This window comes from Canis aureus, chromosome 24 (assembly GCF_053574225.1).
Source record: "Canis aureus isolate CA01 chromosome 24, VMU_Caureus_v.1.0, whole genome shotgun sequence".
In the NCBI taxonomy this organism is placed as follows: Eukaryota; Metazoa; Chordata; class Mammalia; order Carnivora; family Canidae; genus Canis; species Canis aureus.
Window position 1 is genome coordinate 13301433 of NC_135634.1, and position 22348 is coordinate 13323780.

The 22348-nt window shown below is 36.8% G+C and overlaps 1 long non-coding RNA gene across 1 annotated transcript in view; it reads left to right on the top strand.

Moving 5' to 3' along the window:
- LOC144295801 (uncharacterized) overlaps positions 1 to 22348 on the top strand; it is a 46340-nt gene that overhangs the window by 1352 nt on the left and 22640 nt on the right. The gene's annotated exons all lie outside the window — the stretch shown is intronic.

Below are 22348 nucleotides of genomic sequence, written 5' to 3' on the forward strand. Positions count from 1 at the left end.
AAGATACACCACGCTCTTGCCGGTGTGTGCGTAAATGTTACGTCCATTTTGAAAACGATTTGGCAAAATTTCAAATAGTCTACCCTAGTGTTCTGCTCCTGAGTGTGTAGCTTGTAGAAACTTTGGCATGTAAGCCAGCACTGTCAGTAGAAGCAAGAAATTAGCAAGATCCACGGAAGAGAACAAATACTTTAACGGAACTGTGCCAGTCCATCAATACTGGACCCAGAAATACGAAGCAAAAAAAGAGCAAGATGTAGGACGTACATAGTGTGACAACTTATATACATAGAATCTTAAAACATGTAAAACAGTACCATGTGTTGCTTAGGTATATATGCAGATGAGTGGAAGGAGTCAAGAAATAAAAGGGAGTAAAAATCGAATTTAGAAATTTCATGTCCGGTAGGGAAGGAATCATGAAGTAGTAAAAGAGGCTTTTACTGTTTTGACCATTATTAAGCAAACTGAGTATGGAATTTGTAGGTAGCGGTTGTTTTATTCATTACGGTTTTCTGATATGTATTTTTTAATAAAGTGTGTTTTTTAGAGCAGTGTTTGATACATTTAAAAACTTTTTTTTTGAGAAAATCGTACAAAGAATTTCTGTGTACCTGGTACCCAGTTTCCCCTACTAACATTTTACATTAGTATGGTACATTTGTTACAATTAGTGGACCAATTTTGTGCATTATTAACTAAAATCCCCTGTTTATTCAGATTTCCCCGATTTTACCTAATATGCTTTTGATATTAGGATTCCATCCAGGGCACCGCGTTACATGTAGTTACGATGTCTCCTTATGCCGTGGCACTTTCTCAGACTTCCTTGTTTTTGATGAGCTTGACATTTGAGGAGTACTGGTCAGGTATTCGTAGAATGTCCCAATACTGGAATTTGATGGTTTTCTCATTATAGTTTTATGATGTATTTTCTAAAAGTCAGCGAAGCAACAAAGATCTTAACATGTTTGAATTTAAATAATGCTATCCCATTGATCTTTCTGCATTTATTTGTTGTACTCCCCTGATGTATCTGGAATGTGTAATTTCTAAAAACAACATAGGCCCCAACATCTTGATTGTATACATTCTGTGGCTTTAGTCTCTAGCCTTGAGCTCAGTTGCTCAAGAACTTGAGGTATCAGGAGCCAGTCTTCATCAATTCCTTTAATACCTTGACTCCTCCACCTTCGCTGTTAACCATTAACTCCCTTTAGTTTCTATATTCTTCACCTAGCTTAATTTAATAGTTCATCATCACAGTCACTCCATCTCAACTAACTCAAGTCAGTTTTCCAGATCACTCTCCTCTAACAAATGGACAGCCTTGGGTAAATGCAACCTCTGTTTCAATCAATATAAAGAGTTTTTAAAATTAAGATACATCACAAGATTTCTGGCTCCTCTTGAAAAATCAGAGGATGTGGCGACATAGGATTGACAGTTTTGGTGGCAGCAATCCAGTGGCCACCCCATTTAGATTGGATATATATTCTTGAGTTTCATGTCCACTGAGCCTGCTTCAGTTGTTTACTTGTCTTATCTCTGTAGGCATTTGATCGTACACTCGTGATCAACAATTCTTAAGTGGTGCCTAATAGTCCCACTGCAGTTCTAGAGTTAGTTTACGTATCTACACTTTGTAAAGGTTATTTCACATTTTTCTTCGATAACCAAGTCTTCCATCCCTTTTCTTCACCTTTTTTCAGCTGATAATTGCTTCGTTTTTATTGATGTACAAGCATGCTTTGGTCTTTCCATCTAAAACCCACAACCCTTTCCTTCCACCTTCCTGGCCCTACTTGACTCATTTTCCCTTCTATACTGCTCCATGTTTTCTTCCATAAAACTTTTAAAAAAAGGAATCCTTGAAATTACTGTTTTTGTACATTAAAAACTGTCAGATTTCAGCAATGTCATTGCTGAACATTATGATCTCTCATCTCCCATTCTGTTTTCAGTTTCATCTGACTTCTACCCCAGTTATGCCGTTAAAATTGCATCTATGTTCCCAAAACCAAAAGATATTCTCTGTTTATGTCTTCCTTCATCTCTCAGAAACTTTGGCCATTCCCTCCATGAAACACTACCCTTTCTGACCACTCCACATCCTGTTTTACTGGGTTTCTTTATTCTTCCTGTCCTATCCTATAAATAAAAGACTTCCTCAGAACTTGGACTAGTTCCCCTGCTCTTCACTTTCTATCTCTTCTTAGGGAATTCCATGAATACTTATAATTTTAAATTTCATCTCTATCCTGCTTACTACCAGATTAACTTTTTTACATTCAAGACTCTTCTCAAAACTATTCAGGGTAACATCTATTCTTGGATACTTTTCAGTATCTCAAAGTTAATGGGTCCAAAATAAAACTTAGGTTTTCCATCTCCAAACCTGTTTTCAGTCCAGTATTTTCAATGTGAGTAAATAACATAAACCAGAAACCTTGGTTTCATTTTTAAGTTTTCCTTTGCCCTACCATATCCATCAGCAAATTTTGTCCGGTTCCACCTGTAAAATATATCTACAGATGGCCTACTTTTTTCCATCTCTACTACCACCACTGGAATCTCTTGCCTGAACTAGCAATGGACCCGTCAAGGTCACTTCTTTCTCTCTTGCTTCTGCTCCATCATTTTTTTTTTTTTTTTTAAGATTTATTTATTTTGAGAGACCGTGAGCACAAGTATAGGGAGGGGCAGAGGAAGAGAGAGAGCAGGTTCCCCACTGAGCAGAGAGTCCGGACTCTGCTCAATCCCAGGACCCCAAGATCATGACCTGAGCCAAGGCAGACACTTAACCAACTGAGCCACCCAGGCGCCCCTGGCTGACATTTTCTACATAGTAGTCAAAAATGGTCTTGTAGAAATGTGAGCCTGATTATATCATGGCTTTGCTCAAAGTCCTCCAACGGCTTTCTATTACTCTTAGAATAAAATTTAAACTCATTACCTTGGTTTACAAGGTTGCATAAAGCAGTTCTTGGTTAACTTTCCAGGTTCACTTGGTTCCTGCCCCAGTTCATTGGAGTTCTCACTGCCCTCTGTAGTTCTCTAACCCAAGCCAGGTCTTTCTAGCCTCAGGGCCTTTGTGCACCCTTTTGCCTTTGCCTTTCAGATGGCTCATTCTTTCTCATCTTTTTGTTTCCTAAACATTAACCTATCATAGCTTTATTATCTATGTAGTTAGGAATTTAGAAAGATGTTTAAGTTATAAAGCAAATCCAAATGTCTCTGACCAAAGTATTTGCAATTCTATTTTAGGTGACTTAAAAAAATCTTTGTCATAGGAAAAATTTAATTCTAAGTCAGTACTGTTTTTTAGTATATTCTGTTATTTACGCCTCTCATGAGTTGGTCCAGGCTAAGTGTAACCAAAATTGTATTACTGTTAGCCTAAGAAAATAATAAATAAGAACATAAAAACATTAGTACAAAAAATCCAAAATTAAATGTGTTCTTGCTGTGGCCCACCATTTTAGACTTTGTACATTGTTCGTGACTTAATTGAATAATAAATCATTGAACAGCATCATGATATATGTATGTGTGTGTATACATGAGAGAGTGAGAGACTGAATTAGATTTTTTAAATGTAAACACTAAAATGGGCAGATCCTAGGTACACAAGTAGATGATTTTTGACTATTTTTTATTTTTTTTAAAGATTTATTTATTTATGATAGACATAGAGAGAAAGAGAGAGAGAGGCAGAGACACAGGAGGAAGAAGCAGGCTTCATGCCAGGAGCCTGATGAGGGACTCGATCCCGGGACTCCAGGATCATGCCCTGGGCCAAAGGCAGGCGCTAAACCACTGAGCCACTCAGGGATCCCCTTGACTAACTTTTAAAACCTTATAACCGGGGATCCCTGGGTGGCGCAGCGGTTTGGCGCCTGCCTTTGGCCCAGGGCGCGATCCTGGAGACCCGGGATCGAATCCCACATCAGGCTCCCGGTGCATGGAGCCTGCTTCTCCCTCTGCCTATGTCTCTGCCTCTCTCTCTCTCTCACTGCGTGCCTATCATAAAAAAAAAAATAAAATAAAATAAAACCTTATAACCGATATTCCCAACAAAGATGTAGGGTATTGCCGTCCCTGTGGAAAATTCCCTGGTGTTCCTTTCCAGCCAGTCCTCCCCCACCAGAGCCATTCAATATTCTGATTTCTGTAATTATGGATTAGTTTTGCCTATTCTTAAATTTCACATAAATGGTGTTATACAGTGTGTACTCTTGTTTGCTCTTTTTGTTTGGCTTGTTTTCGAGATTTCCATCATGTCATATGTACCAATAGTTCAATTCCTTTTTTTTTTTTAAGATTTTATTAATTTATTTGTGAGAGATAGAGAGAGGCAGAAACATAGGCAAGGGGAGAAGTAGGTTCCCTGCAGGGAGCCCGATATGGGACTCGATCTCAGGACTCTGGATCACGACCTGAGCTAAAGGCAGATGCTCAACCACTGAGCCACACAGGCATCCTAGTTCAATTCCTTTTCTAATACTAAGTAGTATTCCACTGTGTGAATATACTACAAATTATTTATACATTCTTCTCTTGATGGAAATTGGGTTGTTTGCAAATTTTTGATGCTATGCATAAAACTATCAAACATTTTGTGTGTTTTAATTTCTCTTGGGAAAATACCCAGATTTAACATTGCTTGACTATAGGTAGGTGTGGGTCTAACTTCATAAAAGATTGCCAAATGGATTTTCAAAGTGAACCTCCATTTATTTAGTGTTTTCCTCTAAAGAGAGTAAGGCGTTTATTTTTACTACAGGCTTTTAAGATAGGTTTGTGTCCCTAGCTCTATCATACACATCTGAAAACCAGAGTGGTTTCCTGATGCTCTAATGGTCAATTTGTCTCTACCTTGAAATCATTAATGCAAGAAGAATAAGAAAAGCATTGAAACTTAAAAAAAATGCGAAGTAAATGTAGAAAGAAAGAAAACTCAAAATTCATTCAATATTTATTAGCATCTAGATTAAATCAGGTATTGTTCTGAGTGATGAGACTATAAACATGAATAAAACATGACCCTCGCCCTCAAGGACTCCACAAAGAGTTTGGTGGGAGAAAAAAATTAGTGCATTCCAATATTCTAAGTGATATAATAGAGGACACTGAACGTGAAGAGTATGGGCATTCCATGGATGATGCCATGCATCTACATTAGAGGAAGGGAGTGGATGAATGACTAACCCCTGTACAAAAAGGAAGCTTCACAGAGGAGGTTGGACTTGATGAGAGAGTAACACTTTGACCATAAAATAAGTAGTAGGGGTATTTTAGGCAGAAATATTTTAGGCAGAAGGTATTTTAACTTCTGTGAAGGCACAGAGGTGAATAACAACTTTAAAAACTCAAATTAAAGTCATCCAATAGCTTTAGAAAATAAGGTCAACAAATGAATAGAAATGTGACTTAGTAAAATGAGAGAAATTTTCCGAGCTAAGAGGACACATGGATCCACCCTCTATGTGTGAGGCTCTAGTTGGGAACTCCATATGTAGTATCAGTCAACTCCTTTTGATTTGCCCTTTGTCTTGGTAGACTGACAGGAGAACAATTTCAAATGAGAACTGATTAGGGATTCCTAGTATAGAAAGTATATAATGAGGATTCTTGTCTCCAGGGAAATGTCATTGTAATGGTGACTAAAGTAATGGGGACTGAAATACTATGAATAATTGAAAAACATAGTGAAGAATAATTATGTAAAATAATCTTTTATCCATAAAAATTTTCATTTGAGATCCTGAGAAGCCAGGTTGGCGAGGGGGATGAACAAGATAAGATCCACTTTTTAATCAAGGAAGCAAAGATTACACCCTTTCAGAATTTGATTTTCTACCTAAAAATAGTGAAGCATAAGCAGGCTTGTGACCATGCGATTAGACATTCAAATTGAATCTCAGCCCTCTAAACCATGTCCTCATCGCATCCAGATTTTTGTTACCAAATCCTGTTTTTTGCTCCAGCTTCTAAAATATCTTGAACTATCTTAGATGTTAAGGCCAGTGCAACATGAGGAAGAACCTAGTCAAATACCAAAAGCGTTCAGATGGGAACATGTTGCAGTGATTTACAGAAGCCCAGTTATGTTTAGACAGTAAAGCACAATTTGGAAAAGTGGAAACAGATACGATGTAGCATTTTGCAGTAGGTAGGACACATCTTGTGGACTCTTGAACTTGTAATAAATTCAGGGAGACAGATTGATCAGTTGGGGTCAACAATCCTTACTCTTAATGATTATGTTATTTTTTTCTGGGTAACCATCATTTAGAGCTGTCCACATCTCTTCCTGGCAAACTTATATTTTGTATTTATAAGGCAGGAAGAGGTTCACGTTCTGTTCCCATACATGTGCTTTGTAATGATTTAGAGATGAGAGCTGACAAATTTTGTTTGTTAGCTCTGATCAATTTGTTTGATTGTTTATGGCTACCTGGACCTGACTTGAGACGTTTCTGAGGCTAATTCTAGGCTTATGGAAAAGTAAAGATTATTTTTTTAAAAGTAAAGATTATTAATGTTCAATAGGGACTTATCAGGTGCGGGGGAAAGACCTCCCATTCTTGTCACCTCTGGCTTAGATAACTGGTAGTAAGAGAAGTAGTTTCACTGGTAGAGTCAAAGGCTTGCCCAGACATAGAAACAAGCTAAAAGATACTGTAGGGGCATGGCTTATCATAGCAGGAGTGAGGGGGCAGGTACTTTGCAAGAGGGTCCCTAAATCAAAGCTAGAAAGAAGATACATTTTTCTCCCATGGGGAAAAAACATGAGGTTTGGATTCAGACAGACTAGGTTCTATGTTCTATCATTTCCTAAAGTCTGTTTCTTTGTCCTTAAAGTGGAAGCACGGATACTTCCTTAAGAGGAGCTTGTATTTATAATTCCACATGAGAAAATGAATGTAGAACATTCTTTCCATTTTGTACAGGATTGGCACCTAGTAGGTACAAAGCATCTCATCTCCCTTGCTCTGCTTTATAGCTTCTCTTCTCATATTCCACATGCTCTTAGAGTCTAATCTATGGACTCTTTTTTTTTTTAAGATTTTTATTTATTTGTTCATGAGAGACACAGAGGCAGAGGCAGAGGGAGAAGCAGGCTCCATACAGGGAGCCCGATGTGGGACTCGGTCCCAGGACATGAGATCACAACCTGAGCCGAAGGCAGGTGCTCAAACACTGAGCCACCCAGGCGTCCCTGAGACCTTTGCAAGGGATGTGTGAGGTCCTGAAAATTATTTTCAGAGTAGTGTCGAGACATTGTTTGTCATTTATATTGCATTGACGTTTCTCTGATGATGCAAAAGCAATAATGGAAAAAACAGCCTAGAGCTTTACCATGAATCAGGACTGTGGCACTGGTCATTATTGTACTTTTCACTACCATGTACTCTTAGGACAAAAAAAAAAAAGAAAAGCTTGTTCATTTAATAATATGCTTAATAAGGGCAGTTAGAATCATTAGCTTTATTTAATCTCCATCCCTGAATACACATCTTTTTAATAAATTGCGTGTCATAAAATGGGAACTATGCATAAAATACTTGTGTATATACAGTATAATAATTGGAGGAAAAGCACCTGTTCTGTTGTTTGAGTTGAAAGCTGAACTAACCACCACTTTTTCCCATTGAACACTATTCTTCCTGGAAAGAACAACAGACAAACTATGGCTATTCAGAGTTGAGTATTTGGTTGACGTTTTAAAAAAAGATTTTTATTTATCTTTTTGACACAAAGAACACAAACGGGGAGCGGCAGGCAGAGAGAGGGAGGGAGAAGCAGGTTTCCTGATCAGCAGTAAGCCCAATGTGGGGCTTGATCCCAGGACCCTGGGATCATGGCCTGAGCTGAAGGCAGACACTTAACCAACTGAGCCATTGAGGCACCCCTGGCTGACATTTTCTGATAACTTCACCAGACTACTGCTACTTCAAGGGAAACAACTGACAATGTTGCCAATGAAAATTTGAAGTTTTAAGTAAAAATTATAATTTTAGAAAACTTGTATCCATTGCTGTGAGCCTGACAGCTTCCTACAACTTACTTTTCTGATTCGATCATTGATGCTGTGAACAGATCACCAGATCAGATTGTATTGTTTTATACAATTAAATGTGTCAACATTTGGATAGGCCTGAGGGAGCCCTATTTTCAGATGACCAAACACATAATATTACAAAGCAAGGAATGCGAAAAGATCATTGGAAATGTAAGGTAAACTAATGGGTTTTAATGTATCAGTATGAAAATGTCTCTGATTAGCATTTCAGATTTTACATTGCAACCACTCTTTAAAAAAATCTGCCATTTGCTGAGTGTTGGTTAGTACTAAACTAGTCACAATTACCTGAAAATGTTATTAAAATACCCCTCCCTTTTATAGCACACCTGTGTGTTCTTCCTATACTTCAACAAAATAGCATATGACAATAGATGCAATGCAGAAGCAGACAGGAGTGTCTAGCTGTTTTCGGTTGAACTAGACCAGGGGTACCTAGGTGGTTAAGCGTTTCCTTTCAGCTCAGGTCATGATCCTAAAGTCGACTGAACTAGATCTGAAGGATATCAAAAAAAAGGTAAAACAATGTCACACTTGTCCCCAAATGGTGCAGTGAAAAAGAAATGCAATGAGAAAAATTTACTTTAGAAAATATGGTTATTTGTCATAAAAAGACGTTGTGTTACCATGTATGAGGTTTCTATTATTTTTTTAAATTAATGAGTATTCCTAGAACTTACTCATTTTAATTTCTAATATAGTAACTATCAACAGATAAAAATTCACATAAACAAAAAGTTCCAAGTGGCCCCCATTAATTTTTTTGAAGTATGGCGGTTCTGCGACAAAAAATTTAAGAGCATGGTCCTAATCCTCACCTTCTGCAATTGCTGTGTGTGCCCTGACCCCCTGAGGGGAGCCAGGAATGTCACTGTAAGTTCTGGAAGTAATCTCCATTTGTAGCCTACTTTGACTCTTATACTACCAGGGTGAGCCCCAGGTTAAAACATGCATGTTCCCATAATAATCGTACTTCTGCAAAGTTCTTCAGGAACATGGGACACATGGCATCATTTCCATTTTGCTTTGTGAATTCTGAACAAGCCATGGTACAATTTTGCTGACTTGCCTTGAGCTGACAGTCTTCAATTTTTAATTTATCCTATAATTAAACTGATTTTGCTTCACTGTTATTCTGTCATTCCTTAGATTTCCAGTGCAACTGCTTATTAGTCAAGCAGGTCAAATTTTGTGGGAAAATCAAATAGGGAACTAGCACTTGGTTGTGCTTGTTAAAATTAATCTTGGAAACACTTTAAAAAGAAACCCACAAAAGTTTTCTCAAAATAGTCTTTCTGGTTGTCAAATGAAAAAGGTGAGCAATTAGACTCTTGTCGTATGATAGGTTCAGGATTTTCTGCTGACTGGCATAGTGTCCTGTCTCAACCTCTGAGCTATTACTCAGGTACTTGGCTGTACTCTGATGGAATAAAAAGAATCTGCAGTTGAATATTTTAACTACTGTACTTGCTGACAAAAGACTAAAAACGTTTTTAGCCATTAGAAAAATTACTCTAGCTATGGTTTCATATGTGCCAGGAATTATTGAAATAGGCATTTTTGGGGGGAAAACTGGCAATAACTTAAACCATTATAATGAACCACAATGACATCAAAATATTTCTGCAAAATAATTGATACAAATGCTTTTAAAGGTTTTAGCACTGGGAATTTGTAGCTGAAACATAACATGTGAAGCGCCTTTGTCAGACAGCAGTTTGATGCTGCTAATTTGCACTCAGCTTTCAAATGTTATAGATGCAATTCCACTGCCACCTATTCAAACTAGTTTTCAGGTTATCTGTAGTGCTTAAAGATAGGTTTCTGTGGTATTTGAAAGCTGATTTATGTGCATGAAATGGATGGGGTTCAATTTAAACCATTTGCTAGAATTCTACCTAATTTCAGTTGATCTAGAAGATACTTGAAACTAGTGAGAGTGGTGTGCTGACTTCTGCACAGTGAATTTCAGAAAACTATAATGTAAGCTTCATAAAGGTAAGGATTTTTGTCATTCTAGGCTTACCACTTCATACCCAGTGCTTAGCATACTACTGTGTGCTAATAATAATAATAGAAGGGAGCAACAAGCTGACCCAACTGAGTCAGTGCTAATATGGGTAATTTTAATTTTAATAACATGAATGAAATTTTAAGAAAATGACTGTTTATAGTTGCAGAGTCTTGTAACAGAATGATTTGATATTTAGGATCCACTTGAGATTGACAATGACTCCAACTTAGTCTGCTGCCCAGTTGACTGGTTTCCTCAAGCCGCTCTCAGGGCATTTGTTCATTCATTCATGGAACATACATTCATTGAGCGCCTACTATGTGGCAGGCATCGATCTAGGGCTGGAAATACAGGGGAATAAAATATACAAAAATCCCTATGCTCTTGAAGTGTACATTCTAATGGGGGAAAGATAATGGGTAGTACACTGTTTACAGTATTATCTTACAATATATACATGATGACAAATGGAGACAGGTGCTATGGAGAAAAAAAATCAGGCAGGAAAGAGGAAATGAGATGTCACAATTTCTAATAGAGTGATTAGAGAAGACCTCACTGAGAAGGATATTTGAGCAAAGATCTGAAGAAAACAAGGGAATCATGCAGGTATCTGAGAGGAGAGCATGTCAAGCAAAGAGCAAGTGCAAAGATCTGTGGACAAAGAGTGTCAGATGTGTTTAAGGAACCTTGGGTAGGGGTGTTTGATTGAACAGAAGGCAATTGGAATTCAAAAAATAATAGTTGCAGACTTCATTACCTCGTCTCAATAATGGGTAAAACAACTAGATTTGACACTTAATACTGTCAATCAACTAGACCTAACTGACATCTATAGAACATTCACACAATAATAGCAAAATAGACATCTCAGGTGCACATAGAATGTTATTCAGAATAGACCATATACTAGGCCATAAAACAAGTCTCAAAAAATTTAAAATAATTGAAATCATACAAAGTATGTTCTCAGTCCACAGGGTAACACAAGGAAAATTCTGGAAATTATAATCATGTGGAAATTAAATGACACGCTATTAGTTACCAATGGTCAAAGAAGAAATCATAATAGAAATTGGAAAATACTTCGAAATGAATGAAAATGAAATTAACAAAATAGAAGATAAAGTGAAAGCAATGAGAGACTTGTAGCTTAAATTCTTTTTAAAAAATACTGAGTTATAATTGGCTTGTAACATTATGTTAACTTCAGATGTACAACATAATGATTCGATATTTGTATATACTGTGAAATGATCACAAAAATTCTGGTTAACATCTGTCACTATACATAGTTAAAAAAGATTTTGAAACACAGGACACCAAAATGAGAAATTACTATGATTGCATGAAATTCACTCATCCCTTCCTCAGTAGTATGCATCCTCTTCTCCATAATAAGACAACTTACAAAAATTATGGAGTCCTTTCTTTATTTTTTTTTTGAGTCCTTTCTTTATAAAGTTTTCTGTGGTTTGACATTTATTCATTGATCTTTAACCAAGAATTTCATTATACTGGGACCCATTCTTGAGAGGGGGAGCGAAGTCTGTGTCTTAGGGAAATTACATATTCTCCAGGGAAACATATTAAACTAGTGATTAGGAGATCATTTAATACTATGTGGCATGAAGAACCAGCTGAGACTATGAAAACATCAATAGTATGATCCTTATCTGGGAGATCAGAAAAGACTTGTTAGAGTATGTGGCATCAATCTCTACCCAACACAGTTTGAATTATTACCTGATTTATATGATTATGTCCATACCCTTGAGAAGTGTACACTTTAATGGACGCTACAGAACTAAATAAAGTATTTTGATTCAGTAATATATGGACCAGGAAAAAGGAAAAGGACCTGCAAATTTCTATGGTGGCTATTTAAGAAGAATTTGCTATATAAATAATAAATGTTAGATTTTTCAGCTTAATAATATTTTTCCAGCATATTAGTTGTTTTGTATTGTGTGTTGGTATGTTTAACAATTTGCAAAACGTGTACATATTTCTATTTCTTGTGTGTATGTGAAGTACAGAACCACAAATTAAAGGAAATATATTTTCCTGTTCAACATCAAGCACACTATACTTCCTTAGGCACTTTTTTTTTTTTTAAGATTTATTTATTTTACTTAAGAGAGAAAGTGAGAGAGCATGGGGGGAGGGGTAGAGGAAGAGAAAGAATCTCAAGCCAGATTCCCCGCCAGTGTAGAACCTGACTCAGGACTCCATTTTAGGACCCTGAGATCATGGCCTGAGCTGAAATCAAGAGTTGGACACTTAGCTGATTGAGCCACCTGGGCTCCCCAGTCCTTAGGCACTTTCTACAAAAAGTAGATATAAAATTTTGTTTGATTTTTGAATGAATGTGTAATCTACAAAAGTAACAATCTGAAATCGTTTAAGTCCCACATTGGTCAGTAAACTCCCTGCCTTCTTTTCTTTTTTTAAAAAAGTCTTATAGATTGATGTATTTATATTGTAGAGGGACCTTGAGAACATCCACAGAAATACAGCTTCTCTTCAAGTCTTTTGAGTTTGGAGTTGGGTGGATTGTTTAGAGTGGTCTCTATAACTTTTACCTGGGAGTAGCCTGAGAGTTTTGCCTGATTCTCCCTATAGGTGTCCCCTAGGCCAAATCACACCCTTTTGGCTGCAAGCACCAAAATCCCAATTTAAATTAGCTTAGACAAAAAAGTCAATTTCATAACAATGGAGGATGTTTGCTCCACTTGCTCTGAGCATCAGCCTCCTTGTTCTCTCTCATTGCAAACTATCTTTTAACACAGAAACTTGACTGAGAGCTCCTGAGTTCTTCAGGCAGCCACATTGGCCACCTGCAGAAAAACTACGTCAACTCTCTGGGCCCTAAGTCCAAGAAAAGTCCAAGGAAAGTGCTCCTTAGGCCACAAGACTCCCAACTCTGATGGGAGGTGGAGATATGCGTGTGTAAAGTTATAACTGTAGCTCCTGAGAGAACAATCTGGATGGAACGAAGGGGAAGTGTTCTTAAAGAAGGAGATAATCCTGAGTAAACAATATGCATCTACTCTAGTAGTACTGGAAAAAAAAGTCTGAGGGAATAGGAGTAAATGATGAATGAGAAACTCATTTTGGGATATTTTATGTGAGGTCAAGGGAAAAAAGAAGGTCAAATTTCCCTGAGAAAGTAAGGAATCATGAAAAACTTTATCTAAGATACACTGGAAAAAAAAAAAAAAAAGATACACTGGAACATCACCAAAATGCTGACAAATGTTATGCCTCTCATTTACTTTCAAATACTTCGGTAAAAAACAAACAGATGAAACAAATGGCAAGATGTTAATATTAAAACTAGGCAATGAGTATATAGGCATTCATTATTCTAGTCCTTCTGTATGCTTGAAATTTTTTCTTAAGAAAAAGAAAAAAGACAAATTCCAAAGTGGATCTCAAAAAAGAAGCAAGCGGCTCATGAGGGAAAGATTAGTCAATATGTGGAGCTATCCTAGACTTACAGACAATAGAACTGAAGGGGTCTTTACGATATCCAACAATCCAGTTTTTTAGACTTTGCTTCTGGTTCTGTCCCTAAAATATGTGTTGGGGTAAATCACCAAAATTCTGTGAGACTTAGTTCTGTTTGTAAAATGAAAAAGCTGGCTTAGCTGATCTCATTTTTCCCTTTTTAATTGAGATAAAATTCAATTAATGTAAAATTCACTATAGGAATCATTTTAATTGTACAATTTGGCGACTTTGAGTGCATTCACAGTGTTGCACAACCATCACCACTGTCTACTTCCAGAGCACTGCATCATCCCAAAAGGAAACCCTGTACTCATTAAGTGGCCCCTGGAAACTACTTCTATGCTTTTTGTCTGTATGGATTTAGCTACTCTGGACATGCACATTTACATTTATGTGGTTGTGCAACCATCACCACTGTCAGTCTCCAGAACTTTGTTGTCCTGCATAACTGAAACTCTGCACCCATTGAGCAATAACTCTCCGTTTCCTCCCTCCCCTGCCCAATGGTGCATCCCCTGGCAGCCACCATTCTACTCCCAGGCTCTATGAAATTGACTACTCCAGGTATCTGGTACAAATAGGATCATACAACACTTGTTCTTTTGTGTCTGGCTTATTTCACTTAGCTTGATGTTTTCAAGGTCTATGCATGTGGCAACATATGTAAGAATTTCGATTCTTTTTATGGCTGAGTAATATTCCATTGTATGGTTATACCATTTTGGGGGATTTTTTTGTGGGTTTTTTTTTTGTTTTGTTTTTTTAAAGATTTTATTTATTTGTTTGTAAGAGAAACGGAGATAGAGGCAGAGACATAGGCAGAGGGAGAAGCAGGCTCCATGCAGGGAGCCTGATGTGGGACTCGATCCAGGGACTCCAGGATCATGCCCTGGGCCAAAGGCAGATGCTCAACTGCTGAGCCACCCAGGCGTCCCCATTTTTGTTTATCCATTCATCAGTAGATGGACACATGGGTTGCTCCCACCTTTTGGCTATTGTGAATATTGCAGCAATGCACGTTGACATACAAAGATCTGTTCAAATTCCTATTTTTAGTTCTCTTGGAATTCCACATAGGATTGGGATTGCTGGGACATTTGTTAATTCTTTGTTTAACTTTTTGGAAAACCACCAAACTGTTTTCCAAAGCAGCTGCATCATTTTACACTCTCACCAGCAATGTATCTTTATAGCCTTGCCATCAATTATTTTCCTTTTTTTCTTATTATATCCATACTAAAGGTATAAAATGGTATCTCGTGGGTTTTTGGTTTGCATTTCCCTAATGACTGATGATGTGGAGTATCTTTCCATGTGCTTATTGGCCATTGATATATCTTAGTTGGAGAAATACCTATCCAAGTCCTTTGCATATTTTTAATTTGGGTTGTTAGTCATTTTGTTGTTGTGTGGTAAGTGTTCATATACTCTGGGGCTAGATCCTCATCATATATATGACTTGCAAATATTTTCTCCCATTATATCTATGGGTTCTTTTTTTTTTTTTTTTCCTTTAAGGAAACTTGTATGTCCTACTACAGCAGAAATGGGGAAATTATCAGTTTGTGCAAACCATACTTTCCTGAAATGGATCCTTATACCATATTCTTTTTAATACTGGCTAACTGCTGCAACATTATTCCTGCATTTTTAATATCCAGCCAACATGGATACCTCTGCTCCTCTGTTTTGGCCTTCAGAGCTGCTTCCTGTCTCAGGCAGCTTTCTTTTCTAAGTTCAGGCTTGTTAAAGACTCGTTTCTTTTGATAGCCCTCTTGCCTTCAGTAACCATCAAGACGCATCTGCCACTGTCAGGGCAATCATTACATAGCTGATCTTCCCCCAGATCTTGTTCTTTGCACCGTCAAGCACCTCGTACAAGACAGTCTCTGGGATTTCATCTTCCTTTTTTTTTTTTTTTCTTAAGATTCTATTTATTTATTCATGAGAGACACAGAGAGAGGCAGAGACATAGGCAGAGGGAGAAGCAGGCTCCCTGTGGGGAGCCCGATGCGGGACTCGATCCCAGGCCCCTGGGATCATGACCTGAGCCAAAGGCAGATGCTCAACCACTGAGCCACCCAGGCGTCCCTCATCTTCCTTTTTGAACCCACCTGACCGTGTCAGGATCTTCCTCTTCCAATGCGTAGGTTTGCGTAATGGCACTCTGTGGCTGTAAGTGTAAGCTTTGGGACTTTCTTGTGGTTTGGGGCAAAATCCATTTATGGCCTTGACATCAGAGTTTCTGGTAAATCTTAGAGATGAGGAAACATCTCTTTCTTATCATCTACAATAACTTCCCGCCACCCTGTGCGGGCGGCACAAGCTCCCCATGCCACTTACTCTGCCGACCTGCCAGTACCTCGTGGGTGGTGACAGCACGGGCATGTTCAATGTCACCAAACACCACTTGTCTTTTCACTTTCTTAATAGTATTTTTAGATGCACAAAAGTTTTCATTTTGATGCAGTCCAATTTATCTATTTTTTTCTTTTGTTTCTTGTGCTTTCTGTTTTGTATCTAGGAAACCATTGCCAAATCCAAGGTCACAAAGATTTGCCTTTATGTTTTCTGAGAGTTGTATAGTTTTAGCTCTTACATTAAGGATTTCGATACATTTTGAGATAATTTTTTTTTTACATGTCTAATTGTCCAAGCACCATTTGTTGAAGCGAGAATTTTTCCTACCACATGATCTTGGCATTTATGTCAAAAGTCAGTTGACAAAGATGTATGGGTTTATTTTTGGCCGCCCTATTCTATTCCACCGATCTATATGTTTATCTTTACACCAATACCGCACTGTTTTGATCACTGTGGCTTTGCAGTAAGTTTTGAAGTAGGAAAACCTGAGTCCTTGTTGCTTTGGCTACGTAGAGTCCCTTGAAATTTCCTAAGGATTTTAGGATCAACTTGGCTTTTTCTGGAGAAAAAGGCAGGGAGTTTTGATAAGAATTACACTGAACTTATAGATCACTTTGGGAATTATTGCCATATTAACAATATCAAATCTTCCAATCCATGAGCACAAAATGTCTTTCCATTTATTTAGGTTTGCTTTTATTTCTTTCAAGAATGTTTTGTAGTTTTGTAGTGTGCAAGTCTTGAACCTCCTTATGTTTATTTCTAAGTATTTGATTCTTTTTGATATTTTTATAAATGAAATTGTTCCCTTACTTTGTTTTTAGGATTGTTCATTGCTGTACATAGAAATACATCCGTTTTTTTGTATGTTGATATGGAATTCTGTAACTTTGCTAAAGTCATTTATTAGCTCTAAACTTTTTTGTGTGGATTCTTTATGAGATACTATATAAAAGAGCATGTTATCTATAAGTGGTTTTACTTGCTCTGTTCCTCTTTCCTATATTTTCTTGCCACATTTCTTTGGCTAAGCCTTCCAGTGCAATGTTGAATAGAAGATGGTGAAGATGAGCAATTTTGTCTTGCTCCTGGTCATTGGCGGAAACTTTTAAAACTTTCACAATTGTGTATAATGTTAGCTGAGTGTTTTCAAAAATGCCCTTTATCATATTGAGGAAGTTGTCTTCTATTCCTACTTTCATGATTGCTTTTATATCATGGAAGTACGTTGAATTGTGTTAAATACTTTTTCTTTGTCAATTGAAATAATCATGAGATTCCCCCCCCACCCTTTGTTCTATTTACATTATGTATTTTATTGATTGATTTTCAAATGTTGAACCACTCTTGTAATCCTGGGATGGATGAAATCCAGGACTCTGTTTAGATTCTGTTTGCTAGTAGTTTGTTGAGGATTTTTGTATCTATATTCATAAGGGGTACTGGTCTATAGTTTCTTTTTCTTGTGATATCCTTATATGGCTTTGGTATTAGAGTAATACTGGTAAAGTATTGGTATTACTGGTAATCAGTAATACTGATAAAAAGGATTAGCAAGTGTTCCCTTCTTTATTATTTTTTAGAATATTTTGAGAAGTATTGATGTCAATTCTTCTTTAAATATTTGGTAGAATTTACCAGTGAAGCAAACCATCTGTTCCTTTTTGAGAAGCCTCTTAAATACTGATCAAATCTCTTCACTTGTTATAGATTTGTTAAGATTTTCTGTTTCTTCTTAAGTCAGTTATGGTAGTTTCACCTAGGTTCTCTCCTTTGCTGGAGTCTGTTCACAGTATTTTTATTTATTTATTTATTTATTTATTTTTTAAATTAGTTTCAGAGGTAGAATTTAGTGATTCATCAGTTGCATATAATATCCAGTGCTCGGGATCCCTGGGTGGCGCAACGGTTTGGCGCCTGCCTTTGGCCCAGGACGTGATCCTGGAGACCCGGGATCGAATCCCACGTTGAGCTCCCGGTGCATGGAGCCTGCTTCTCCCTCTGCCTGTGTCTCTGCCTCTCTCTCTCTCTCTCTCTGTGTGACTATCATAAATAAAAAAAAAAAATATCCAGTGCTCATTAGATCAAGTGCTCTTCTTAATGCCCACCACCCAATGATCCCTTCTCCCTACCCACCTCCCCGCCCAGCAACCCTCAGTTCGCTTCCTAGAGTTCAGTGTCTCTTAAGGTTTGCCTCCCTCTCAATTTTCATCTTCTTTTTCCTCTCCTTCCCCTATGTTCATTTGTTTTGTTTCTTAAATTCCACATATAAGTGAAATCATATGGTATTTGTCTTTCTCTGACGTATTTTGCTTAACATAATATCCTCTCGTTCTATCCACATTGTTGCAAACGGCAAGATTTCATTCTTTTTGATGGTTGAGTAATATTCACACACACACACCTACACACACATATATACACACCACATCTTCATCCATCCATCCATTTGTTGATGGATATCTAGGTTCTTTCCATATTTTGGCTATTGTGGACATTGCTGCTTTAAACATTGGGGTGAATGTGCCCCTTTGAATCACTATTTTCATATGCTTTGGATAAATACCATGCAGTGTAATGATGAGTTATAGGGTAGCTCTATTTTTAACTTTTTGAGGAATCACCATATTGTTTTCCAAAGTGGCCATTCATAGTATTTTATAATCCTTATTATTTCTGTAGTGTCAGTAGTTATGTCCCAACTTTCATTTCTGACTTGAGTAATCAGCCTACTCTTTTTCTCTTGATCTTTTAATTTAAAAATTTGTCAATTTTGTTGAGCTGTTTTCAGAGAATTAGCTCTTGGTTGTCTTTTTCTTTTCTTTTTTTTTTTAAAGATTGTATTTACTTATTTGACAGAGAGAGAGAGACAGAGACATAGGCAGAGGGACAAACAGGCTCCATGCAGGGAGCCCGACGTGGGACTTGATTCCGGATCTCCGGGATCACGCCCCAGGCCAAAGGCAGGTGCCAAACTGCTGAGCCTGAGCCACCCGGGCTGCCCAGCTCTTGGTTTTCTTGATTGTTACTGTTGTTTTTCTATTCTCTATTTGGTTTATCTCCACTCTAGTAATTATTATTTCCTTTCTCCTTCTATCTTTGGATTTAGTTGCTTTTATTTATCTAGTTTCTTGATGTACAGGTAGGTTATTGATTTGCTTTTTTTTTTTTTTTCTTTTTTAACATAGGGATTCCCAGCTATAAATTTCCCTCCTGGCACTGGTTAACTGCATTCTGTAAATTTGGGATATGTTGTTGTGTTGACATTTTCATTTGTTTCAAAGTAATTTCTAAGTTGTCTTGTGATTTGTTTGCTGATCCAATTGTTGTTTAAGAATATATTTAGTTTTCATGTATTTTTAAAATTTCCAGGTTCTCTTCTGTTACTGTTTTTAAGTTTTATTCCATTATGATCAGATAAGATACTTTGTTTGATTTTGATATTTTAAAATTTATTAAGACTTCTTTTGTGGCTTAATATATTCTCCAGTCTATTCTGGAGAATGTTTCATACACACTTGAGAAGAATCTGTATTCTTCTGTTTTTGGATGGAGTGTTCTGTATACGTCAGTTAGTTCTGGCTTATAGCATTATTCAAGTCTTCTATTTCCTTGATGATCTCTCGTCTAGTTGTTCTATCCATTATTGAAGTGATATATTGAGATCTCCAACTATTATCATAGCATTGCCTACTTCTCCATTTAATTTAGTCTGTTTTTGCTTTGTGAATTTTGAGGCTCTTTTATTATGCATTTTTATTAGGTCATATATTTTGGAGCTATATCATTAGGTTTTATACCTGGAGGTCCCTGTATATTTTGGAGCTTTTTTATTTGGGAATCTTTTATTAGATTTAGTTGACATATCTTCTTGATGGATTGATGCTTTTATAAATATATGTCTTTATTTTTCTCTTGTAACAATTTTTTTTCTTATGGCCTACTTTATCTGAGAGTAGTAAAGCTACCTAACCTTCTTTTGATTACTATTTACATGGAATCTTTTTCCATCTTTTTGTTTTCAACCTATTGTCACAGGATGTAATGAGCACTGCGTATTATAAAAGACTGATGCATCACTGACCTCTACCTCTGAAATCAATAATACAGTCTGTGTTAATTAATTGAATTTAAATAAGAAAAGAAAAACACAAATGAGAGTCTTGTAGAGACAATAGAGTTGGATAATTTTTAAATGTAACTAATGTAATCAGTTTAATTATGTTAATGTCTATCTTCTCATTAGAGAGTTTAATACATTTCATTTAATGTGATTATTGATAAGAAAGTACTTACTCTGGCCATTTTGCTATTTGCTTTCTATATGTTTTATACCATTTTGCTTCTCAGTGCCTCATTCATGCCTTCTTTCATGTTTAACTTTTTCCTGTTGCACTGTTTTGTTTCTTTTCTCATTTCTTCACCTATATATGTTTTAGTTATTTTCTTAGTGATTGCTCTGGGGGTTAATTGTTAACAACACTGTTATCTATAAGAATCTGGTTTGAATATTTGCTAAATTAGTTGCAATAACTTTGCTCCTGGGGTGGCTAGGTGGCACAGTTGGTTAAGCATCAGACTCCTGGTTTCAGCTCAGCTTGTGGTCTCAGGGTCATGAGATCGAGCCCTGTGTCAGGCTTCACATGGAGTCTGCTTGAGACTCTCTTTCCCTCACTCTCTGTCCTTCCCACTCATGCTCTCTCTCAACCTCTCTCTCTCTCTCTGTAAAATAAGTAAATAAATATTTAAAAAAACTTTACTTCTATGTAACTCTGTATATGTTATAGCCCAATTTTATGTTGCTGTTGTCAAAATGATATCTTTCTACATGTTAACATAGATTTACAATTATTGATTATACATGTGTCTTTAATTGTATGTGAAAAAAAACCCAAGAAGTTACAAACCAAAAATATAATAATGCTGGGTTTTGTATTACATATGTAATTACCTTTACTGTGTTCTTTACATCTTTATAAGGCCACAGGTTACTGTGTATTGTCCTTTTACTTCAGCCTAAAGGACTCACTTCTTGTAGGGCTGGTCTACTATGACAGATTTCCTCAGTTTTTATTGATCTGAGAATGTCTTAATTTCTATTTCATTTTTGAAGAATGGTTTTTGTCAAATATAGAATTCCTGGTTGAAAGTTTTTCTTTCAGTACTTTGAATTTGTCATCCACTGCCTCTGGCTTCCATAGTTGCTCATGAGAACTTGGCTGTTAACTTTATTGCTAGTCTCTTTTACATAGAGAGAAGTTTTACAAGAGAGAAGTTATCTCTCTCTTGCTGCTTTCAGGATTCTCTCTGTCCTGAGCTTTTGACAACATGATTATAATATGTCTTAGTGTGTATCTCTTAGATTTTATATTACTTGGAGTTCATTGAGCTTCTTGGGTAAAAGTCTCATGTCTCTCATCAAATTGGGAAGTCTTGGCCATTATTTCTCCAAATGTTCTTTCTGTTCCTTTCTCTTCCTTCTTTCCTTCTGGGGCTCCTATTCTGTGTATATTGGTATGTTTGTGGAACATTCCACAGGTATCTTAAACTTTGTTCATCTTTTTCTTTCCTTTTTTTTTTTAAAAAGATTTTATTTATTTATTCATGAAAGACACAGAGAGGCAGAGACACAGGCAGAGGGAGAAGCAGGCTCCATGCAGGGAGCCCGACGCAGGACTCAATCTCGGGACTCCAGGATCACGCCCTGGGCTGAAGGCGGCGCTAAACCACTGAGCCACCCAGGGATTCCCCTGTTCATCTTTTTCATACTTTTTTTCCTTCTGCTCCTCAGATTGGACAATCTCATATTCACTGGTTCTTTCTTCTGCTTACTCAGATTTGCTTTGGAAACTCTCTAATCAGTTTTTCATTTCAGTGATTACACTTTTCAATTCTAGAATTTTTATTTGATTTTTTTGGTAATTTCTATATCTTTATTAATATTCTCCATTTGGTGAGACATCATGCCCCTTGTTCCTCCTCCCCCTCAATGGTTTCTTTAGCCATTTGAGTATATTTAAGACAGTTGATTTAAAATTTTGCATGTTAAGTCCAGTATCTGGACTTCTTCAAAAACTATTAATTTCTTTCTTCCTGTGAATAGTTCTTTCTTTTGTATGTAATTTTATAACCTTTCATTAAAATTTTGATATTTTGAAGGTTATAATGTGGCAACTTTGGAAATCACTTTCCCCCACTCTATGATGTGCTGTTACTGTTTGTTTCGGCTGTTGTTGCCTATTTTTAAAATGACTTTTCTGAACTAATTTTTAAAATATGTATTTTTCTCATGTGTGGCCACTTAAGTTTCTGTTCCATTAGCTTACCAGTTGGCTAGTAGCTAAGATTTTCTTTAATGCCTGGAG